The 17696-nt window shown below is 52.9% G+C and overlaps 1 protein-coding gene across 4 annotated transcripts in view; it reads right to left on the reverse strand.

Moving 5' to 3' along the window:
* Positions 1 to 17696, reverse strand: part of IL4R (interleukin 4 receptor) — a 38628-nt gene that overhangs the window by 19975 nt on the left and 957 nt on the right. The window contains exon 1 of one of the 4 annotated variants that reach the window (XM_025415655.3): positions 3972 to 4111. The exons of 2 other annotated variants lie outside the window; for them this stretch is intronic. The gene's annotated coding sequence lies outside the window, so the exon portion shown is untranslated. Of the gene's footprint in view, positions 1 to 3971; positions 4112 to 17696 lie in introns of those variants that run through there. One more of the 4 variants, XM_035718092.2, reaches the window with a different exon arrangement.

The following is a 17696-nucleotide window of genomic DNA, read 5'->3' on the forward strand; positions in this document are numbered from 1 at the left end:
TTGGTTTCCTGAAATTTAAACACTTGCTCTTGTCACTTAATCGTTGTGAGCCCCGAGCAAACTGGTCTGTGCCTCGGTTTCTGACTCTGTAAAGCGGACCTAATAACGGGCCCCCATCCGACTGGGGTCCTGGGACACACAGAGTCCTCAAACAGGGACTATGACACACTCACGGTCCAAGTAGTCACTGGTCACTTTTGTTAAGGAAAATGCTCAGAACTGGAATCCCACTGGGTCAAGGAGTGTGTACGTCTCAACACCCCGGTGCATAATGCCAAATGCCCTCTGAAAAGCAATGCACTGAGGTACGTTCCTGGCAATACTGAGAGCACTTGCTCTCTCCATCCCCCCGTGGGTCTCTATCTCGGCTTCCAGGCTTCCTTCTGCTGCTTGGTATCCCCGTGCTGCGAAGGCAGCCCCCTATCTTGCACAGCGTTGGCTTCCTTATCTGCAGCGTGGAAATGATAGTGAGCTCGGTCTCTCAGGGGTACTGCAAAAAAGGAAGTCAGCTGCGGACCCTCAGCACTCTGCACAGCGTCTGGAGCACAGAAAGGGCTTTCTGCCCCTGTTGGAAGCTCTTGGGGCGACTTTGTTCCACTTGCAAGACCTCCCCCAGGTGGGCCCCGCCCCCCTCTCCACCTGGCCCCAGCACCTGCGCATCTCCACTTCCTGCTGCCCTGAACACGCCAAACCCACTCCCACCTCCATACCTTTCTTGGTGCTGTCCTTCTCAATCTCTTTGTCTCTCATTTATTCATTTGCCCACAACAAGTAAATTACCCCATAATACTCTGGCATATCTTACAGAACACAAGGACACAAAAAAAAAAAAAAAAAAAGAACACAAGGACATTCATTCTCCTACACCGGAGAATGTTCATTGCCACAATGCAACCATCAAAATCAGAAAATCAACACAGAAGCCTTCTTGCCATCGGATCACAGCCCCCAGTTCCACCTTGCCAACTGCCTTCACAATGCTCTTTGTAAGTCCAGGACCTGGTCTAGGGTCATGCATTGCACCTGATTGTCGTGCCATCCCCACGTCCAGGTCTCGGCTGCTAGCACCGTTCCACGCTGAATGGAAGCAGGACTCCTTGAAGAAATGGCTGATCCCACGATCAGGGAAAGTACATGGCATCCTCGTGTCAGAAAGTAAGGACGTGCTCCGAGGACGGGGGGGGGGGAGTCTTGTCCAAAAAGACGCAGGAGCTAACTCTGCCCACTGGCTCAAAAGGGCACAGCTGGAGCATCACAATAAATACATAGTGACCGACTGTACCCCTTGGAGTTACAGGGGCCCAGGGGCCTGTCCTGCTTTAGGTGGATGAGTGGGGAAGGGGCAGTTCTATGTCACCATGGCAACCTCTAAGCATCTGCCCATAAAACTGGTATTAATGAATGAGTCAAAATACCTAACTTTACAATGTTCGGGACACCTGGGTGGCTCAGTGGTTGAGCGTCTGCCTTCAGCTCAGGGTGTGATCCTGGGGTCCCGAGATCGAGTCCCACGTCAGGCTCCCTGCATGGAGCCTGCTTCTCCCTCTGCCTGTGTCTCTGCCTCTCTCTGTGTCTGTCATGAATAAACAAATAAAATCTTTTATAAAAACTTACAACGTCCTATGCCTCGTATATAATACTTTATATACATATATATAATTGTATATAACTTTATGTACAGAAATCCAGCAGGCACCACCTTCACCAAGTGGGCAAAGTTAACATCACCAGGAATGGGACGAATCAAGGTCATGTGCCTTCTGAATCTATGCCCTGAGAACACAGCATTGCTTCTGTGGGGTTCCTGCTCTGTTCACTGCCGAGTTCACTGCCCAGCTCCTAGTACCTGCGGTAGTGCCTGGCACGGAGCAGCTGCTCAGTTAATGTCTGTGGAATAAAGTCATTTTGGACATGATGTGGGGCCTCTGATGGGCTCAGCACGGGGCTGGAAACTCTCCCCAAAGCCCCAACTGGCTTCCTTTGAAGAGTCACAGTGAAGAGCCAGGAAGGAGGGGAGGGAGTGTGGTTGTGAACTCATGACACCAGTGCCCTCTACAAAGTCCCAGTAATTTTTCTTCTGATAAGCTCACACATGCCTGCAGCATCCTGCAGCAGAAACGGCAAAGGTATCGCTTTAGCCTTGACTTTGAATAAAGAGAAAGAGAGAGGACAAGGTCACACAGCAGAAGGGCTGTTATGATAAAGTCAAGCCATCCCATCAGGGGAGACTAAACATCAGACCTGGGGCAGTCAGGGTGGCTATCCTTGATCTGTTGCAGAGGGCACATCCAAATATGTGCATGTGTATGCTCATCACCGCATACACGGGCGCGCACACACACACACACACACCAGCTGGCTTCACAGACAAGCAGGTGGGGCATTCAGGGGTATAGTCCACAACGTGCAGCAACAGAAGAGCCTCCCTGAATATCATAGGAACGGAGGAGTTAAAAAGAGTAATTACCAAGAGCTTGGGTCAAGCCTATAGCAAGAGAAAATGATTTCAAGTTCACACTCTCAATCATGGGATTCCTGACCCACTGGAGTTGGCAGGCAACCCCTGACTGTACTGCCAACCCAAACAGCGATGCTCTGCACAGATTCTCTCTCTGACAGGCTGCAGTCCAGGGTCTGTTTGCACTCCTCCACGGACGGACGCTCATCTCCAGGTCACGGCTGAACAGAACTGATGACTAGAAAGTTTCCTCAGGCCGAGCCAAAGATTTGTATAAACAAAATCCTGCCTGTCAAGTACTTACACTGTGCTTGGCAGTTAGCTAAGTGCATGAGGCACATTACCTTATTGAATGGGCCCGAGAACCCTGCAGGATGGGCTGCTATTCCCACCTTCCACCCGGGGGCATCGAGGCCACAGAGGTCAAGTAACTTGCCCGTCAGGTCCCACAGCTGGCCAGAGGGGAGAGCTAGAGTCAGAACCCAGGACTGTTGGCTTCGGAGCCCAAAGAGCATTCCAAAGTACCAGTGCCTTCACCTTCTCCTAGAACTACAGAATGGATCCAAGTAGGTGAATGAAATAAGCCAGGAGGAGCTGGCCCTCCTGCTTGTTAACTTCAAACATCAGCTGTCCCAGCACAGGACCAGGAACTGCAGAAAAGACCTATGGCTTTTGCTGTCTACAAACTCCCCATAAGCCAGAGGTGAAGCAACAGCTTAAAAAAAAAAAAAAAAAAAAAAAAAAAAAGCCAGTGAAAGTCATATTAACAGAGATACAAGAGCCAGGACAAGGGAGATGACAGTGCCCAATCACACCTGTGTATCCCATCAGAAGAAACCCTGCTGATCTGAATGAAGCTTGTCTAGAGGATGATAACCAACACAGAGAGGGCCTGAAAATCCCAGAGGGCCTAGAAAGGCTTTACCAAAAGGCTCTGCCCCTCTAAACCCTACACGCTCATCATTCACTCAACGAACGTAGGATATTCACCGCATGCCAAGTCTCTTCTAAATACTGCGCTTGTATTAACTCATTCAATACTCAAGAGAGCACTATGAAGTAAGTCCTATTACTTCCCCCATTTTCAGATGAGGCAACCAAGGCACAGAACGGTTAAGTGATTTGCCTGACGTTGCCAAGCTGTGGCCATTGTGAGATTTGAATGGGGGCAGTCTGGCTCCGGGGCCTCAGCTCTTAACCGCTATCTCTGTCTAGAAGCCACAGTCCTTAATGTTTTGGAGGTCACTGAGCTGTCTGAAATCTGATGCAAGCTCCAAATCTTCCTTCTAGGAAAGTGCACACGTTACATTGTGCATTCCAATTTAGGGGTTCATAGATCCCCCCACAGCTGAAGTAAGGACTCCAGGTCAAAGGCTTCCTTTCTAGCTAGGCAAGGAGCAGTTTTTAAGGGTTTGAACAGTGACAAGATTTCCCAAGAACCCAGTCTGGGGCTCTCAGAATGATGGGGTGGGGCGGGGGGGGGAAGTTAGTAGACATTGCAGACATGACTCACTTCATTTCTTCTCCACACTGCAGGCAAAGTCATTGTTACATCGGAACTGCTTGCTCACGCCCTGCGTCGGCCTCTGGCTCCTGAAGGGTGTCTTCACCCAGGGGCACAGACAGATGCCTGGAGCTCACCAGAGGAGCATCTCCGACTCAGAATAAAATCCAAGCCCGAGAGTGAAAACAGCCAATCCACAAGGGCGCACCCTGCGTGATTCCATTTATGTAACATTCTTGAAATGGCAAAATTATAGAAATGGAGAACAGATTCATGGTTGGCGGGTAGGAAGGCAGGTCCATGTGGCTATAAAAGGGCAACAGAGGGATCCTGGTATAGTGGTTGCTGCGCTGGAGACACAAACCCGAGCATGTGACAGAGCTGCACAGAACCAAATACGCACACGTGCTCACCCGCATGCACAAAGATGCGTGAAGGCGTACAAGTAAGACGGGTGCACGCTGAGCAAGCTCAGTGGGTAACATCAATACCCTGGCTGTGCTATTGTACGGCAGTTTTGCAAGACGATACTCTTGGGGGAACCTGACTGTATATTATTTCTTACAACTGCATGTGGAGTGTACAACGATCTTAAAAAGTATAAGACAATGCAAAACTTGGGCAGCCCGGGTGGCTCAGTGGTTTAGCGCTGCCTTCAGCCCAGGGCCTGATCCTGGAGACCCGGGATCGAGTCCCACATTGGGCTCCCTGCATGGAGCCTGCTTCTCCCTCTACCTGTGTCTCTGCCCCCCTCTCTCTCTCTCTCTGTCTCATGAATAAATAAATAAAATATATAAAAAAAAAGAGAAAATGCAAGCCCCCTGGTGATCTGGCTGTTAACCTGTCTACTATTCCCTCCTACCTCCTCAAGCCTTTGGTCCCACTGGCCTCTGAGCACCTTGACACGCTCAGAGACTTTACACCCAGGAGCCCCCCACTAATGACGGTTCCCCCTGCTGCTGCTTATCACAGCACCCTGTTTACTTCTGTCACATACTTATCACCATCTCTAATCATATCACTGAGGTTACACGTGTGAATGTTTATTTTATTTCAGGATGTAGATGGCAAAGATTGAAAGATCTGACTACAAAAATGTTTTCAACTTCCCCTGATCAAAATACACCATTGAAGAAGGAGGAGGAGGAGGACAAGAAGAAGAAGAAGAAGAAGAAGAAGAAGAAGAAGAAGAAGCAAGCAAAGACCAGAGAAAGATAACAATCTACACTGCAAAGGCTTAATGGCCTTCATATATAAAGAGGTCTAACAAGTCAATGAGACAAACAAAACATCCCTTTAAGAAAAATAGACAGGGTATCCCTGGGTGGCTCAGCGGTTTGGTGCCTGCCTTTGGCCTGGGGCGTGGTCCTAGAGTCCTAGGATTGAGTCCCGCATCGGGCTCCCTGCGTGGAGCCTGCTTCTCCCTCTGCCTGTGTCTCTGCCTCTCTCTCTCTCTCTCTCATGAATAAATGAAAAAAATCTTTAAAAAAAAAAAAAAAAGAAAGGAAAGAAAGACAAAGGACCTAAGGGATTCACTCAAAATATATTCCATCTTGGCAAAATACAAAACAGCCCCTCTCATTCAGCTGCTAGTTCATGATGTTGGAAAGGTAAAAGATCACCTATAACATTTAAATTGTCTAGGGACGCCTGGGTGGCTCAGCGGTTGGGCGCCTCCCTTTTGCCCAGGCCATGATCCTGGGGTCCTTAGATCGAGTCCCATGTCAAGCTCCCTGCATGGAGCCTGCTTCTCCCTCTGCCTGTGTCTCTGCCTCTCTCCCTGTGTCTCTCATGAATAAATAAATAAAATATTTTAAAATAAATTTAAAAATAAATAAATAAATTGTCTATATACATACTGTTTGTCCCCCTGCAATGAGAATGCAAACCCCATGAGGGCAGAGCTCTATGGTCATTGCTTTGTCCCCAGGACCCGAAGAGTGCCTGACACATCCACGGCATACGCTTACATATACGTATTACAAATACGTATACGTATTTAATAGAAACATCTATTAAATGAGCGACTGGTTAAAAGTCAAGAATAACAAATTCCAGAATCTACTTCTAAACGGGGCGTACCAAGCTTTTGCTTATGGTTAACTGCTATGCACACAACCCTGTGGGGCAGAGCAGGTGTCATTAAGACCCTGATTTTCCAGATGAGGCGACCATGCCACACCGAAGGTACAGAGGTAGGATTTGAACCCAGGCAGCCTCACTGCAGAACCCAACGTGCCCGACCACTTATCCTGCAGCCCCTTGAAATGCGGCCCTTGCCACCCTGGGATGTGATGGCATCGTCCAAAACTGAGGTTGAGAGATGGCAAGCAACAAAGCCAAGGTCACGGAGGAAGGAAGCTGCAATCGGTGAAAAGTCTGAGCCAGCGAGAGGTCAGAAGTGCCCGGAGTGGGGAAGCCCTCCTTGCCGGCAGGGAGATGCACTTAACTTACTCTTTCTATTTGGGAGGACGTGAGTGGCACGTCTTGAAAGGCCAGAGGCCAGCAGCAGCCGGGAAGTGACCGCACAGGCTCCTCCTGAGCCTAAAGGGGCACAAGGCCTCCTGCTCCCTGCTCCTCTTCCCTCTTGACCGCAGACTGGCTTGAAGGGGGGGCTGGACGGGCAGACAGGATGCAGCCAGACCCATGACAAGCGCCCGTGAAGAGGAAGCCCGTGACAGCGGGGGGCTGCGGTGGCCTCCCCAGGGGAGCTTCTGGCCCCTGAAACTCCAGTCTAAAGCCGGCCTGGAGCTTCCTGTGTCCTCCAGGACAGCTGGGCCGCTCTGGCGGGAGGCCAGGCACACACTTCTCCCCCGAGCAGCAGCCTTCCCAGAACTGCTGCCTGGCTGGGGTTCCCAGAAGCAGCAGCCGCATCAGCAGCCCCACCCAGCTGGCGAGGCAGGCCAGGCCCGGGCCCCAGAATGGCCTGGCCCAGCGAGGGGAGGGCCCACTCCCACGGGGGGTGAGGATCAGCAGCCTCGGCCGGCAGAGCCCAGCAGGCTGCCCGTGGACCTACTGTGTGCTCTTGCTCCTCCCACGTGTGTCCCTGTTGTGTTTCCTGACCCCCCAAATATGCACCAGCTACTGCAGACGCGGAAAAAGCCATCCATTCATTCATTAATTCACTCACTCACTCATTTCTACCTTTTCCCCTTTGACAAATACTTCAAAAGAGAAGTTCCTGGAGGTTCGTGAGCACAGATGTGACCCGATGAGACTTTTCAAACCATCCCTCTGGCTGCATGGTCTGAAAGGCCCGTGGGGTCAAGGGCAGAAGCAGTGGTCCAGGCAGCAGGTGCCAGGACGGATCAGCAAGAGCGGGCTGCATTCCAGATCCGCTGAAGCTAGAGACAACAGGATCTGCTGACAGAATGGACTTTGGGAAGAGGATGAATCGGGGTGGAGAATGATTCTCCTCTGTTCCTGAGCCACCAGGAGGGAGGCTGGAGCTGCGGTGCGTCAGGGTGATGCAGAGCGTGGGAGGGCCCCGCGTGAGAAAGAGGCCCGTGGGGGCAGTCTGGGAAGCAGCATCAGGAAAGGTAAGAGGCTGTTTGGAGGCCGCCATTGGGGAAGATCCACGCTGCCCCTGGAGGGTCAGTGGTCCCCAGAGGGTCTGGGGACCCCGGAGGGATGAACGAGAACCCCCCAGGGTAGCGTGGCTCTGTGGGCTCCGTGAGGACAGGCAACGTCCCATCCTCTGAAAGCAGAATGCTAAGCCCAGGATCCAGCACAGAGCCCCCCACCCCCTCAATAAACAACCCCGTGTCTTCTTATTCATTCCTATTTCTACACGTATGCAGGGCTCCCCTAATACCAGGCAGTGTCCTAGATGCCTGGAGTCCTCCCTGTGAGAGGACTACAACGACGAGCCCATACTTGATCCTGCTGAGTCTTGGGGAAGGCAAGGCAGGGGGAAGGGATGAACAAGGAGTGAGTGAACACCGGGGAGGACGGAGGGCATGGCCCGTCTCCCACCCCGCAAGCCAGGCCCTTGGCGGTGGCGATGGACAGAGGGCACAGCACGGGATTTCAGACTCCGACCATCCCCAGGGCAACAGGGAGCCAGGGAAGAGGAGGAGTCACGCAGGAGAGGAGCTGCTGCCCCTGCCAGAAAGTCCACTCCAACTCGTGTGTGGACACGGGCTGTGGGTTCGAGACCCGGGCGGCCGGGTGAGGAGGGCAGGCGCCGGGGGCAGGGGGGCGGACTCAGCCCTGCGTGGGAGGGAGGGGTGCTGGACTTGCTGACGCTGGCGGTGGGGCCCGGGAGGGGAGGGGGCCCGGGGTCGGGCAGTGGGTGCGTGGGGTGCCAGGAAGATCCCACGCCCCGCCGTGCTGTGCACGTGTATTCTCCTGGCCTGGAGCTCAGAAGGCAGGCTCGGGCCACACACAGGCCACAAGGTCACCAGCTGTGTGTGAGGCCCAGGGGGCTGCGCAGAGGGGGAGCCTTGTCTGAGAGGGCCAAGGGGGCGCTGGAGACTCCGACCACAGACCTCCTTCGCGGGTGATGGCTAGGCCAGACCCCCTGGAGGGGGCATGGTCTCGGGGACAGGCTGGCCACTTTACGGCAGTGCGGACACTCATGTTGGCAGTATCTGCACTGAGTCCCAGCTGCCAAAGGGAACCCTGCAGGGGGTGCTGGGGGCCCCCACCGAGGAGCCTGGAAGCCATGCCTCTCCTCAGAAGGTCCTGGAGGCCCCGGGGGAGGAGGCCCACGTCCAGACACAGTGTGGTTGGGAGCAGCAGCTGATCCCTGTCACTTGCAAGCCCATTTCTCTGTTCGGCACTTAGTCCTTGTGGTTTACCACATGCACACGTGTCCTGTGCATTGTCCAAGGGCCCCCGGACGCCAGCTCCCACAAGGCCGGAGGCTGTGTCCACTCCATCCGCCGCTGGGGCCCCGGGCCCTAGTACAGTGCTCAGCACACAGCGGAGGGGCCGGGGGTATGTGCTGGAGGCCGGGAGGCCTGGGCAGCAGGCCCTGATGAAAGCGGGTCACAGCCCCCCAAGTTAGAATTACCCACCCCCTCAGCTGGATAAACACTGACCAATTCCAGCTCAGAATCTCCTTAGATGGTGGCCACCCGGGGGGGAGGGGGGAAGGGACTGCCCGCAGAGAGCTGGTAATTGGGGCATTACTGCGATTATGGGATCTGGCCCCAGGACACTGATTTGATTTTGGCTGTCTTAAGAGACAGGCTCGGCTCTCCGCGGCCCTGCTTCCTGAGGTCCTCCAAAGTCACCACCAATGCCCCTGCGTGTCCCCAGTTCCTCCAGCCATTAGAGACCATGCTCTGGGCTCTTCTGCCCCTGGGTTCCAGCCCCACCTCCCAGACTCGACTGGTCCTCCCAGACTCGACTCTGCACTTTAACTTCACCAACTCGCTTAGCCCTGCTAGCAACCCGAGGAACATGGCAGGTGCAGCAGCACCCCCACTGCAGACGCAGGGGTTCAGGAACCTGCCCCAGGACGTGTGGCTAGGAAGCGGTGGGTCTGGATCGGAACCCGGGCCTTCCGGAGCTGGAGTCCGCGGCCCAGAGCCTGGCATGAGGAAGCAGCCACAAGCTCGCTCCTTCCATACACGTCTGTTCCTCCTGGCAAGCCCCAGGTAGGAGAGGTGGTCAAACACTCCTCAACCCTGCAGAGAGGGAAACTGAGGCATTCAGAAATCACCCAAGGTGACCAGGCAGGAAGTGACTGAGCTAGAACTTGGCTTCTGGCCTTGCCTGCCCAGCCCTCATGGGTTAGCTTGTCTCAACACTGACCAGGACTTTGGCCCTGGGGCCAACCCAAAGCTGGCAGCATGTCACCACAGGGAAGCTCCCTGTTCACCTTCTGTCTGCAGACGGGCATTTGGGGAAGGGGTCTCTGCCTGGAGCTCTTCCTGCTGTCTGCCCACCCCCCCGCCCCATATCATCCCTGGCATGGTCAGGGACACCCAGACGTGTGGGGCCACTCACATGGGCAGGGACCCCGGAGCACTTGAGACACACAAGCATAACTCTGGGCCCTGGCTGTTCGACAGGCCTTGGGTAAGCTGGGGGTCCTCTCAGGGCCTCTGTCTCTTCATCTGTGAAGTGAGGGCAGAACTACTTTTCTCACAGGTGGTGCAGGAGACAAGGAGACCATGGCGGGGCAGAGGAGGCCCTGGGGCAGCGTGGGTGGAGCGGGTGGCACAAGCTCATCTTCGAGCACCAAGGAAATGTTCTGAGACTCTGAGTACATGACAGCCATGGTCAGTCTCAGGGGCGCACACCAGAGGAAGGAAGCTGGGCTCCCAAGGGCAAAACTGACTCCATTTCTGTGAAGTTCCAAAGGAGACAAACCAAACTTGGAGTCAGAAGTCAGGGAAGTGCCCCTGGTTTGGGGGGCGGGCAGGAGGGAAGCTTCTGGGGGGCTGGCCAAGCTCTGTTGCTAGGCTGGGTTCTGCACGCATGTACACACTGCGGGAAAACGCACAAAGCTGTGCACCTGTCTGCACAGAAGCCACGCTAAGGAGGAAAGGGAGAAAGACTGAAAAGATGCAGAGAGGCTGCCATTGGGCTCAAGGCTGCTAGGGTCCCCAAAGACCCTGCAGTCCACTGCAGACAGCACTTCCGACCACCCTGCGCCTTTCCTGGGGCCGCTGAGCCTCTGCTTAGCAGCGTCTGCACTCACTGCTCACAGCCACCCTCCCCCCCAGAGTCAACTCAAGCATCTAAGGGAACTTAGACGCATGACAATGACAGACCCTTGACACATGACAATGAGGTGCACATAGGCCAGACAAAGGCCAGCCGCCACTCTGCTTCAGCTGCTTTTTGCCACTTCAGCAAAAGCCTGGGCATTGCTAGGTCTCTTGACGGTTCAAAAAGCAGCTAGAAATCCAGATCTCTATGCTTATTTTCCTGACTTTTAACATCTGGAAAACAGTTCCAGTTTGTGGTCCCTCTTCAGGTTTTTTGTTGTTGTTGTTGTTGTTTTAAAAGATTTTATTTATTTATTCATAAAAGGCACAGAGAGAGAGAGAGAGGCAGAGACACAGGCAGAAAGAGAAGCAGGCTCCTTGCGGGGGGGCCTGATGCGGGACTCGATCCCAGGACTTCAAAATCACACCTGAGCCGAAGGCAGATGGTCGACCCCGGAGCCACCCAGGCGTCCTTGTGGTCCCCCTTTGGCTTCCAACCACCAGCTGATGTGCTCCAGGGTGGGTGGGCGTCCTGAGATGCCACCAATGAGGCGCGAGGAGCAACAGGTGAGACCCCGCAGCCTGGGCACAGGCACCCCCAAAGGCAAAAGGCCGCCTTGTCAAATGCCCCCTCCCTTCTGTCCCTGTTACCTCTTGCTCATTATGGGGATGCGGTTGCTATGGTGATGAGAAGGGAGTGGGCCTGAAGACCCCCCCCCATCACCTGCTCTTTGTGGCTGAGCAGCATCATGGGGTCACATGAGGAGCCTCAAAATTCTGCAAGCCCCGTGCCTTCCTCCTTCGTAAGGGAGGATGTTCCCCTGCCCACCCTGTGCTCTCCCAGCCCTGCCCACCCCGTCCTCAGGTGCGCCACAGACTGCCTTCTCAATGCCATAGCCCCATAGGACACATCCTGCTCTTTCCTCAGCCCTTCCCCTGGCTGCCCCTCTGTCCCAACATCCCTGCCAGTCTCCTGAGTAAGACCTGTGCCTTCTTCCCTGTCCTTTTCCAGCCTGGAAGTTCCTTCAGGCCACCTCAATGCACCTGTTTGAACAGAGGAGGCAGCCAACCAGGGGCAGCCACAGTGAAGTCCACCTTCGCCCTCTGGGTGCGGTCCCCCCTCCCAGGCCTGCCTTGGCTCACGCCCTTCTCACCGCCTGGAATGCCAGCTCACATTCACACCCAGGGACGAGCCTGCGCACAGGGATGGCAGCAGGATCTTTCACAGCCATGATTCCAGTTACTTTCCGGAGAGGAGAGGCAAAGTGAGTCATAGTCCCATTTTATGGATGAAGAAAATAAAGGCCAAATAGGCAAAAGGACCTGCCTCCAGATGGCTGGGCAAATGGGCTGCACAACTGAGACTGAGATGTACGGTTTTTGTTTTTGTTTTTGTTTTTTTCAATTTATGTGGTTGTAAGACTAGGTAGGGTCAAAGAAAAGTTAAGAAAAATGGTCATAAAGGGAACAAGTACAGGAATATGAATAATAAATAAAATGGAATTCAAGGCAGCAAAGTATTAAAAGGGAGAAAGGTGGCTATTTTATGATAAAAGGAGCAATTTGCCAAGAAAGTACAAAAATCATGAACCCTTCTCCTACTCATATATTCTATTTATATTGCAACGAAAAATATGATTTTGAAAATAAAGCAAAAACAACAAGAAGAAAAGGCCAAGGAGACATGAACAGATCCTCTATTAGAGCAGGAGATAAATCAGATAGAGAAAAACACACAAAAACAGAAAATATGAATGATGTCATGATCAAGCTTGATCTAACAGATTTCTAAAACTTTATACCCAACAGAAAATATACATCCTTTCAAATACAGAACAGAAACATACAGAAAAACTGACCAGAGACTCTTACAAGGACCTCGACAAAGTCTCCATCATCGATAGGACACAAGTCATAAATACTGACCGTAATGCAATAAATTTAGACTCCAACAATACAAAGATTACCTTAAAAAAATCCATACACCCTAAAAAGAAATGAAGTGCATAACACTCGTCATCAAAATGGAAATTGTATACTATTTTAGCAGTGAATGACATTGTGTAACTAGATCCACGGAGTGAAGCCAAAGGAGTACTCAAAGAAAAAAAAAAAAATATATATATATATAGGCACTTAGCCTGAAGCAGATTTATTAGAAAAACTAGAAAGGCTAAAAACAAGTGTCAGCCTCAAACAAGGAGTCTCAGAATAAAAGAAACTTTGATGGACAGCAATGGAGAAGAGAGATCTGAAGGTTTTAGCTGGCAAGCCCAATGTGAGCTCCAAGGGGGATGTGGCCACTCAGAAATATGACTGCGGGTTGTATCAACAGAGGTATGTGCTCCAAATCCAAGGAGGTGCTAGTCTCCCTCCCCTATGACTGGGCCGACTTTGGCGGCGGGGAGTTGGGGAGGAGGAGGCAACAGATTTGACTTTGACCAACTGGATCATGTCCAAAGCCAGACTGAACTCTTTACAATCCCTGGAGTCAGGAAGAATGACGGCAAGAAGTATGACTATGTATTCCGCGCAAGAGAAATGTTGGGCTCAGGTTGGAGGGGGCCTGTTACTACTTCCAAGGGGCAGAACCAGAGCCAGGATGGGAATGTTACTGGACAGTCAATTTGGCTAGATCTCAGGAAGAGATCTTCTCCCAAGTTCAGGCCGCCCAGCTGTGAAAATGCAGCTTGTGGAGGGCCTACGCTCCATCTCCGGAGGCAAGACCGTCAAGAGGCCGCGGCTCCATGGGCTTGCAGGAGGCCTACCCCGTCCAGGGATCTGGTGTCTCTCCTCTCCAGAGAAGTTCCGTTTCCTCTTTTGAAGAGGCAGAGAACCCTCTGGCTCCTTCAGGAAAACCTCAGGGCTTCCCCCGTTCGCCCAAATGGCTCTTGGTAACTGCGCTGCCTCATTTCTGACCAACACGCACGGTCCGTTGCGACTCCACTCCTCGAGCTGGAGGCCCCCAGAAGAGCAGCTAAAGGCAGAGGCCCCAGGTCAGCAGCCTCGGGTTTGAATCCACCCTCTGCCTCTTTGGGGTTGTATCTCTCAGATCAGCTCCCACCCTGAGCCTCGGTTTCCTCCTCGGGGAAATCTACCCCCGCATCTACCCCCCTCCCCGCCCCCACCGGCACAGTGCCCGATGGGCAGAGGGCCCTCCACTCATCCTCTTCCGCACCCCCTTGCGCTTTGGTGTGTCCTCACCGCCTGTGGCCGGGAAGGTGCTCGCTGGTTAAAAAAAAAAAAATCTGTAAAATGATCCATACGATGATTGCACCGTCTGGAACACCACCCTGCCCCACCACATCCCCAGCGTGTGTTCAAACACCGTGCAAAGGACACAGGATCCTGGAGCTGCCAGGTTCACAGCCCCACTCTGCCATCCGTGTGGCCCCGGACAAGTCACTAAACCATTCTGTGCCTGTTTCTTCGTAAGCTTACTTTACAAGCTGAATGAGCTGCTGCAGGCATCTGGCTTCTGTTTAGGCCCCTGACCTATGTTCCTCCCCGCTCTCTGTCGTGCTCAGGTCCGACCACATCAGCTTCCTTGTGGGTCAGACACACCAAGCTTGTTCGCACCTCAGGGCCTTTGCACCTGCTGTTCCCTCTGCCAGAATCACTCTCCCATTTCCCCAGACATCCACATGTCTTTTTACCTCGGGTCTTAGCTCAAAAGTCACCTCCCTCACTAGACTGTCAGCTCCACGAGGGCTCTTGCATCTGTGTCACTGCTGTGACTTGCATCCCTGTCCCTGACACGTTTGCTGAGTGAGTGCAAGCCTGGTGCTGACACTCAAGACATGTACGTGCCTGTACCTTCTAGGTGCATAATCAGCCCCTTTTTAAACCCGCTGCCCAGAAATACAGTCCTTCCCCTTTAGGAAGCGTTCCACCAAACCCAGGAGGCCAAGCTGTCTTCCCCTCACATGGACCCACTTCCTCCCTCTGTCCCTGTGGCGGGGGAGGTGGGCGGGGACTCAGAGGCTAGCCCAGCTGGTGATCCTCTCCTGCTTGAGCCAAGCTCCTGGATCTCTAAAGCAACCTCGAGAACGCGATATGGGCCCCTAGGGTGGAAATGAGTCAGTCAGAGCCAAACCTGAAATCTTAGAGGCATGGCCACTTCTTGGAAAGGCAAAGACATGCGTGTTTTAGACAGATCTGTGTGCCCAGAGCCAGGGACAAGCAGTGGGCCAGGAAGTGGGGTTGGTGGGGGTGGACAAGACCTTCCCTGGGGTTCCCTCCACTGGGCCTGTTCTTCCCCAGGCCCCTGCCCCACATCTTCCTAAATGTCCACCCTCACCCTGCTTTACATTTTCCTCCTGGTCCTGATGGGACACTGCAGGGCCCTATTGTCTCATGTGAAATCCTAGGGGCCAGGCATGTCTCAGAATTCACAGGAGCTCGTATTATGGAAGGGTCATCTGGTATAAAGTCCCACCCGCCATAACCACCCTACCCCCCACGGGCCCAGCATTCCCTGGATCGCTCACATTAATTCCTCTGCACCAAGACACACAAGCATTCGTGCCAGGGAGGATAAACAAACACACCAAAGAGCCTCGTGATTAGTTCACCTCAGTCTCGCTTCCAATCGAGTTAGGGAAAAACTTTCGGTTTTTAGAGCTTGCAGATTTCAGAATTAGAAATAAGGACTGTAGACCTGTCTAGAGTTGTTTGCTTGTGTATCACCTGTCTTCTCAACTAGAATTGAGACTCCAGGGACACCTGGGTGGCTCAGCGGTTGAGCCTCTGCCTTGGGGTCAGGTCGTGATATCCGGAGTCCCAGGATCGAGTCCCTGCATCAGGCTCCCCGCAGGGGGCCTGCTTCTCCCTCTGCCTATGTTTCTGCCTCTCTCATTCTCTGTGTCTCTCGTGAATAAATAAATAAAATCTTAAAGAAAAAAAAAAGAAGAAGAAACTCCAGAAGAGCAAAGGCTTTTCCACTGCTCTATAAGTAGCTCCTAGAACATACAGGTGCTTGACAAATATTTGAAGAAATGAATGAGCAAGCCAGGTGCTGGGTATGGAAAAGTGATTATCCTAGAAAGAAGAAAAACAGCAATCCCTGAGCCGTGGGCAAGGCGCCTACAAAAATTATCTCAGGAACACCCCCCCCCCCATGCCCATTTTAGTGGCTTTGGGGGTGGGGTTCAGCAATTTGCTCAAGATCACACAGAGAGGAAATAGCAAGTTCATATTTGAACCCGGGGCCCCTGTCTGCAAGCTTGTGCTCTTCTCTCTGCCTCAGGCTCAGGGAAGCAGAGTGACTTACTGGAAGTCACACCACAGGGACACGGGATGGCATAGCCACTGCAAGACCCTTCAGGCTCCGCTGGGCTTCCACACTCTTGCAAGGTCAAGTTCATACGAGGGATGGCAAGCCACTGGGCTCTCTTCTAGCCTAGCCAAGGGGATTCTGGCCAAGTGTGACTAGGCATGTCCTGGGTAATGAGGAACGCTCAGAAGGATGCCCCTCTTGCTAACCCGAGCAAACCGGCACAGTGGGAGAGTACACAGGCTGGGAAGAAAAGCAGATTCAAATCCCTCCCTGTCACTCCTAGATACACCGCCTCAGGCAAGGCCACTGCACACATCTCTGGATCTGTGTCCTGCCTGGCAAAATGGGTTGATTAAAGCCCATCCAACGTGGTTCATTTATTTATTTAACAAACACATAGTGGTCATGCATCGCCAGGCACTGTCTGATGCTTGACATTTATTCATTCATTTAATCACCATTCCAGTGGTATAAAGTAGTCACTGTAATTTCATAAACAGGAAGACTGAGGTCCTGAGAAATTAGAAAACTGTAAATCCAGCGTGTGAACCTGGGCAATCTGGCTCCAGAGTCCATGCTCTTAACCACCAAGCTGTACTTCTTAATGGGTAAAAACAATTATGTTCATTGCGCTGGACTGCATGTTGGAAATTGTGTTAAGTATCTAATAAAACATCATGTCCTCAACCCTCATGAAAAGTTCAACTTGACAAACGTGAAGCACTGGCACGGGAGCTTCTGTCCCTACCTCACTCCCAGGAACCCCCAAAGGCAGCTGAGGGCAGTGGGGCCACTTGACCCCAACCTCCCTCCTCTGTCCTGTGGGGCAGAGAGACAGGGACATAGGGAGAGAGGGATCCGGGACAGGCTCTTGCCCCACTTCTCTGACAGTGCCTTTCAGCTCCATTTCCAAATCAGAGCAGCAGGAAACCAGCTGTCTTAGGGCACCACCTCCCTGCCCCTGTCTGGGCTTTCTGCAACCCTAAAATCGTACATATAAAACACATCAGTTACTGAATCACTGCCCAGAATTTGGAAATCTTCAGGTCATCCCAGACCTGCTGGTAACTGGGTGTGTGGTAACCAGGCTGACTGACACACTAGCGGTTTTTCCTCCTTGCTGCTTTCCCATGGCCTCCCTCCAGATTTGGCTCCGGAGGTCCTGGGTGAGGCCCAGGAATCTGCGTTGTGTTTTCAGGGGCTCAGGCAAAGGTGAGGTGCACTGGGCCACACTCCTCAGCATGACATTCGAGGGCTTCCACAATGTGGCCAGACCCGCCTTCCCATCCGTGTCTGGCTTTGCCCCCCCTTCCCCAGCACGCTGGAGCAGTGCCCAGTAGGAGCCCCGTGGGTGCCAAGGAATGAACGGATGACTAGGGCTGGTTGCCTCCCATTCCACACCTCAGCATCCTCACCTGCAGCCATGGGGCAAGTGAGCTGCGCTCAAAGGGCCTTTGCAGGACTCTGGAATGCCCTGTGTGTGGCGGGGGGGTACACCAGGGGCACCCTAGACAAATGTATACCTCACCCTCAGTCTCCCCCATCAGACTTTAGGATTTTAATAAAGGCACCAATGTCCCAGCAAACGCCCAGGCTTCTAAAAGGCCACCCTCACCTGAGGAGCTGCAGGGGTGGAACCTCACAGAGAGCTAAGGAAGAACAGCGGAGAGGGTGGCCGGGGAGCCACCTGCAACAGCAGCAGGGACACCGTGTTTGCCTGGCCCCCAGTCTAAGAAATCCTGATTGCGTGTGCACGAGTGTGTTAAGATCTAGATTCCTGTTTTTACTGAA

This window comes from Canis lupus, chromosome 6 (assembly GCF_003254725.2).
Source record: "Canis lupus dingo isolate Sandy chromosome 6, ASM325472v2, whole genome shotgun sequence".
Taxonomy (NCBI): Eukaryota; Metazoa; Chordata; class Mammalia; order Carnivora; family Canidae; genus Canis; species Canis lupus.